The following is a 7,500-nucleotide window of genomic DNA, read 5'->3' on the forward strand; positions in this document are numbered from 1 at the left end:
AATTCTGAATTTATATTCGAAAGTAGAATACATAAACATATGAAGGATAATATGAGATCTACCTATGGCAAGATCAGGGACCAATCATAAGGAATTCAAAAAGATTGGGGAGCAGGGAAAACAAGGCTAAACCCTCTTGCAAATAGTTTGGGGATAAAAAAAAAGATGGGTTGTAGGAGAGGGGTGGTTATTATTTCAACATTCGGGTACCAACAATTAGGAGTTCTTCTTATGGCAAGATCAATACGGGGAAATATCATTAGGAATCCAAAAGAATAATAGTGAGGAGTAAGGAAAACAGGCTTTGACCCTCTTGCAAATAACTTGAGGGAAAAAAGGGTAATATGACTGGTGGGGGAGGGGGGGGGGGATCTAAAGGAGGGTAGGCCATGGAGGAGGGTACAGGGAAGCCCATGGGATCTAATGCAGGATCTCTGAGTGTGGGAGGGAGTGTGGGTTTATACTAGTCGTGGTTAGCTCCCGCGTGCTGTGGGTGTCGTCACGATCATCACATAAACGTCCACGACCAGAGGCGGCGGGTCATTTGGCACACACGACCTCACCTGACCCTGCGTCGCTAATATTTTAGATTAAAAATTTGGACTTCTATTGTCAAGAGAGGATACAGGGGGTTGAGGGTTGTTTGAGAATGGTTGTAGAAGGGCCAGGGGAAAAGGGAAGAGATGAGGAGATATTTTCAAATTACTGAGGGAAATGGGTGTTATAAAAGGGGATCTAAAGAAGTAGAGATAACGAAAAGTTGGAGAATATGTGGCTAAGGCAGGTAAAACTTTACATGAAATCTTGATTGCAAATCTTCATTATGTTTTGTGTTCACTAGTTGTGAATGAACTCTTAATCTTTCACGTCTTCTCTCTCTCTCTCTCTCTCTCTCTCTCTCTCTCTCTCTCTCTCTCTCTCTCTCTCTCGAAAACATAAAATTCAGTTATCGCTGGGAAAAATAGACACTAAGAGAAAACCTTCAAGACAAAAATATGGGCAACTTCTTAAAAAAATAAACAAATACATACAGGAAACTACTATATCAAAACAGTGTTAATACGATATCTTGAAATCAGTTAAAAGTCAAAATTGTTTCTCCTTCCGATTCTTTTGATTAGGTAAATTGCTTCTGGATGAATTCTAAATTCATATTCGAAAGTAGAATACATATCACATGATTAACCTCAATCTTTAGATTATTTCAACATGCGTGTAACAACAAATAGGATATTAAGAGATCTCCCCATGGCAAGATCAGTAAAGGGAGCAATCATAGGAAATCCAAAAGGATAATAGTAAGAAGTAGGAAAACAGGGTTAGGCCCCCTGGCAAATAGCTTGGGGATAGAAAAAAAAAAAGGATGGGTTACAGGAGGGGGGTCATTATTTTAGCATTCGCCTGACAACAATTATGATATTAAAGGATCTCCTTATGGAAAGGTCAATATGGGGAAATGTCGTAAGGAATCCAACAGGATAATAGTAGGGAGCAGGGAAAACAGGGTTAGACCCTCTTGCTAATAACTTTGGGGGAAAAATGGGTAATATGACTGGTTGTGAGGGGAAAGGAGGGTATGCCATGGAGGAGGGTACAGGGAAGCCCATGGGATCTAATGCAGGATCTCTGAGTGTGGGAGGGAGTGTGGGTTTATACTAGTCGTGGTTAGCTCCCGCGTGCTGTGGGTGTCGTCACGATCATCACATAAACGTCCACGACCAGAGGCGGCGGGTCATTTGGCACACACGACCTCACCTGACCCTGCGTCGCTAATATTTTAGATTAAAAATTTGGACTTCTATTGTCAAGAGAGGATACAGGGGGTTGAGGGTTGCTTGAGAATGGTTGTAGAAGGGCAAGGGTAGAAGGAAAGAGATGAGGAGATATGTTAAAATTACTGATGGAAATGGGTGTTATAAAGGGGGATCTAAAGAAGTGGAGATAAAAATGTGAGTAAGGCAGGTAAAACCTTACATTAAATCTTCTTGATTACAGATTCTTCATTATGTTTTTTGTTCACTAGATATGAATGAACTCTCAATCTCTCTTTCTCTCTCTCTCTCTCTCTCTCTCTCTCTCTCTCTCTCTCTCTCTCTCTCTCTCTCTCTCTCTCTCTCTCTCTCTCTTCAGTTTGAAAATGTTACTGATATTTTACAGTTTACTCTCCGTATAGATACAATCTATATAACTATTAAGTAACAGTGCAAATTTTTAAGCCCTAATTTCTTTCAGGAAGTTCTGATCTATCGATAGATCATACAAAAAAATTAAACTAAAACCTTTGAAAATGAACACCAAGACTCACAAATGAAAGATTCATGGCTGTAACCTAGACCATAAACTTGCAGGTGTTCTATGATATCTTTCCCTCCTCTTTTCAAGGCCTGTTAGGTGACCTTAACCTCCGACCCAATGAAATTCTCGAAAATCTTAATCTACAATTTTAAAACCATTTTGGTGACCTTGATTTCTGATTATATGTGACCTTAGCCTCTAGGTCTAACGAGCCTTCACCTCAGTCAGACATGCAAAGACTTCTTTGGAAATTTATTTTATTTGGAGTTTATTGATAGCAAAGCATTAATTCACTAGGTCTGTAACTAGCTGTGACATTCCAAGATAGCTAAGAACAGTTAAATGAAACAAATACACGAAAGGAGAATATTTTAGATTTGAAGACGCATTATGAGAACTGAAAACTCCTGTTAGCATTATCCTTTTCAACTTTTGAAACTTTAAATCGAGATCAATTGTTGTAAAACTTATGAAAATGGAAATCACCCGACCAAGCTATACTGGAACTGAACTTTGAGTGACATATTTATGAAATCATAAAGTAATTCCTTTAGTAGGTTTTGCAGGACTTGAGTGTATTTTATTTCTTTCATGTGTAAGACACTAAAGGGGCTCCAGTTCCCCCATCATGACCATATTTTTTTCTATTGTCTGTTGACGTTATTGTAGTTAAAATAAGAAAATCCATAGGGTTAACAACTAAATTATCAGTCAGAGTAATATACCTATATAGTAAATAACTTTTCCTTCAGGAAAAGTATTCATCTTGAATATTGTTACGTAAAAATGTCAACCATATATCCATAAAGACCTATCCTTCTGGCACCGAACTTTATTTGCATGTCATTTCAATTTAGAAATTAGATTTCTTATGTTATGAAAACAAGGAATTCCTTGTCAGGAGGCAGACTTTTCATGTACGGACATGTAATTAAGGAAACAAAATAATGAACGGAAAAAGTAATTTCAAAATTGCCAAATGAATAAGTAAGAGGTACTATGAATTTCACATGATACGACAAGGGATTTAGGTCTCAAGGATGATGATAAAAACGATATTGATATTAAATCTGAGGTTTGTTAAAATGCAGCTTACAACAACAACTACTACTACTACTACTACTACTACTACTACTACTACTACTACTACAAATAATGGTAATAAAATCAATAATAACAATAACAATAATAATAAAAATACAGTCATTGTTGTTATGTAATTGTAATCCTGAAGTTTCTTTTTCGAAGATCTGGACCCTGTTCACTCACACAATCCACTGCACTGGTCCAAACCAACTTTTCCCACTGATGAGAGAGAGAGAGAGAGAGAGAGAGAGAGAGAGAGAGAGAGAGAGAGAGAGAGAGAGAGAGAGAGAGAGATATAATCCATTCGATGTTTTCTATTTCCTAATTTCTGATTGGTGTCTTATTCAAGTCCCACAAAATAACACAAAATACATAAAATAACAAAATAATTCTTCTAAGAGGGTTGGGCTATAAACAAATTTTAAAAATGTACAGTCTAGCACAATATCAAACAGCGAGAGAAAATAACCACCTAGACAGTAATAACAACACCTAAAACAATAACAACGGTAATGATTTTAATGATCGACTAAAAAGAGCAAATCCACCAAACGAAGAGCCATTTATTATCAGTATTCTGAATTCGCCAAAATACACCAAAATGTCAGGAAAAATCCGAAACCTTTCAGAAACCACAATCAATCAAGCGTTCTGGCGCCACACATCATTGAAAATCGTTAAAAGTCGTAATCTGGCTTCGTAATGAGTCCCACGCTAACCCAAGAGTGGTGACCACTGTGGAATATTAAAGCCAAGAGGGAGAAAATGAACAGGATATTCGTCCTTCTGTGATCCTTTGTAGGATGTACGACTTTACAGCTGTTAAACACTAATGATATCGATGTCCCAGATGCAGACTCCATGACACTCGTTGCACCTAAAAAGCATCAGAAACTTTGTTTCAAATGAGTGAATAAAAGAATAAACGAATGATCTTAGGGTATTTATTTCAATGTTATTGTTCTTAAACTTCTTGGTTCCTTCTTTCCTTTCCTCACTGGGCTATTTTTCCTATTGGAGCCATTGCGTTTACGGCATCCTGCTTTTCCAACTAGGGTTGTAGCTTCACAAGTAATGATAATGATAATAATGATAAGGTATTATTAATATCTTTAGAACACCCTTCAGAGATTTCGAATGAAGGAAAGCGGAAAAGAACAAAAGTCCAGAGGTGGTCGAGTGTCACCCCCAAAGGTGAAAATGTGTTGTCTGGCATCTAAAACCCGCCATCCCTAACGGCTGGGGATCGGAGCCCGTGTTATTTCTCATGCTTCGTTAAGCAGTCATTCAATGATGTCGAGTGTGAAAAGCAGCCATTAAAGCTGAATTTTTGTCTGTTTTATAGCACTTCCAGCAAAGGGAATTACATGTTTCTTCTTACTTGCTTTCCTTGGGAAAGATTTGAAGCTGGAATTAGATGGTCGTTTACTCACGATAAACGGATTCTCGATAATGAGGTGAGGCGCTTAGCAAAGACCTAGGGTTCAATTTTCAAGAAAATACATTTTGAGGATGGCATTTTGCAGGTGATACAACGGCAAGTATTAGACATGCACGGTCTAAAGTTACTTTTAAATGTACTTGAAATTTCACTAATAAAAATATGCAAATACTAAGTTATTAATAAATTCACGCATAAAGAGGTTATGCAAATAATAAGGTATGATAAACTTGCTCTTGCAGAAGCTCAAAAATGTAAATATAAAATGAAAACACACACAAAAAAAGCGAAACTAACAACCATCAATTGTGCTAAATCATAAAGCAAAACGCATGTTTTAATCCCATGACTTTGTTCAGTGACATAATTCTCTTGGTTTAACAGACTGTGTTTAGGAGACAAACATATAATCCTTTGTCAGCGACAGTCACCATTTCGCAAAATGTTTTTCCGCATGGACGACTACGCCCAATACAAAGTCTTGAGAGGAGACTCTCAAATATTAAAAGCATACTCAATTAGAATTCAGGTATGATGAAGAAGAGGCACAATTTAAAAATAATCAATGCCAAAATAGTCGTGCGCGCTCTCTCTCTCTCTCTCTCTCTCTCTCTCTCTCTCTCTCTCTCTCTCTCTCTCTCTCTCTCTCTCTCTCTCTCTCTCTCTCTCTTCGTTTTGTTGAAAATATTTTGTAAGGAGCCTTTTTCCCCTTGCAATACACAACAGAGGTAAAACCAGCAGTAAGGATGATGAAGATGATGATGATGATGATAGTTTTTGGTTTCGTTCTACTCTTCCATAAAGTCTAAATCCTCCCAGATTTAGGCCATTTCCATTTAAGAGTAAATACTGTCCCTGCCGACGAACAAACAAACCCACAACAAAGCTGGCCAAAAATATTACAAAATTTTCAATATCCCATAACGACATATCAAAGGATTCAAGGGACGAGCAGTCCGGGCGCTTTATCAAAAACTGATCTACGGCCGCATACAAGATCAGACATTGTGTAAACTCGCGACGTCCACAGTGCATCAATATGTAGTCAATGGCTTCCAAATAAGGAGTTCTTATAAAGCCAGACTCGTTCGCCTGCCAAGGACCAAATTCACTTCAATGGGACGAACTTCGAAGGAATTTATCATAAGATTTTACGGCATCGCCTTGCCATTAGCGTCCTTAATCCGCCAACTTATAAGGACGTATTCAAAGCTGACGTAAATGACTGTCATAGGCGCTAAAGGAATATCTAATGTTCATGTTCGGTTGGCATCCAGCATCGCCAGTACAGAGAGATACATATTGACAAACAATATGACATTAAACAGCCTTTTATGTTGCATTTTACATTCATCTTAAAACTGATTAATAATGACATACGTCAAGGGTCCTCACAAAGACAAGGTAAAAACTAAGTTCTATTTTACGTTAATGTTAAATTAATTAATAATAACACGTACGTCAAAAATAATAACAAAGGTAAAATGGACCATATTTTACTTAATGCAAAGAAAATCTTATTCTTAAGCCAGTTTATTTTTTCTGATATGCTAAAAATCATGGCAAAAAAAAATATCCGAGTAAAAGGAATGTCCCAACTGAAAATATGAAGGGAGAAAATATTCCTACTAAAACTCTTAAATTCATCCTTCGTGACATTTCCTTCGACCCAGGATGTGTCAAGACAGATGTCATGGTCTTTAAGTCTTGTGAGAGACGGCCATAACAACAAGGCGCATCTCATTTAACATTTCGTTCTGGGCCATTAAAGAAAAAATGAGAATAAAATAAAACCTAGAAAAGAGAAATTCAGTACAATTAATATAGCGTATTGTGTAATGTTTTGTTTGCTTTCCATTTTTTCAAATGTCTAGTTTTCAATATACAATGCAGGGATAAAGTTTACACAAAAACTCATAAAATGAATACTGCTAGATTTTTTAGTTTTTATTTTATACTTCAGGGGCGTAGATAGAAGATTAGGAATCCCAGGGGGCCTTAGTTAGTAAAGGGTCCTCCCTGCTCCCTACCCTGGCGAGTTAGTAGTAATTTGAATTGTATACTTATATACTTTTATTTCCTGACCGTGCTTTGGAAGCCTTCCTTTATTGGAGACAAGGAGTTTTAAAAAGCACGCCCTAACACCTTTAGTTACCCCACTGGTAATTCTTAAAGGTTTAAATGCCACTCGTGAGTGGCAGAGGAAAGGGATAATAACATTTCCCTATCGAACAGAACAATGCCCTAGAGACTAACAATATATAATTATCAGTGCCCATCACCCCTCTCCACTCAAGCTAGGACCAAGGAGGGCGAGGCAATGACTGCTGATGACTCAGCAGACAGACCTATACGCTACCCCAACCCTCCATCCTTATCTCACAAGAATGGTGAGGTTACACCGACCAGGCGAGGTTGCAGCGACTATGTGCGGTTGCAGCGACCATGTGAGGTTGCAGTGACCATGTGAGGTTGCAGCGACCATGTAAGGTAGCAGCACCTAAAGAAACTAACGAGTTTGAGCAGGGCTCGAACCTCAGGCAGGCGTTCACCAGTCACGGACGCTACCACATCGGCCACCACAAGTAGTATCTCTCTTTTCCTTTTGTGATCTAGTTTTCTTTGTGCTCTAGTTTTCTACGTGTGCATGAATGGAAAACCCAAAATTCTTCAGTTAC

Source organism: Palaemon carinicauda, chromosome 2, assembly GCF_036898095.1.
Source record: "Palaemon carinicauda isolate YSFRI2023 chromosome 2, ASM3689809v2, whole genome shotgun sequence".
Taxonomy (NCBI): domain Eukaryota; kingdom Metazoa; phylum Arthropoda; class Malacostraca; order Decapoda; family Palaemonidae; genus Palaemon; species Palaemon carinicauda.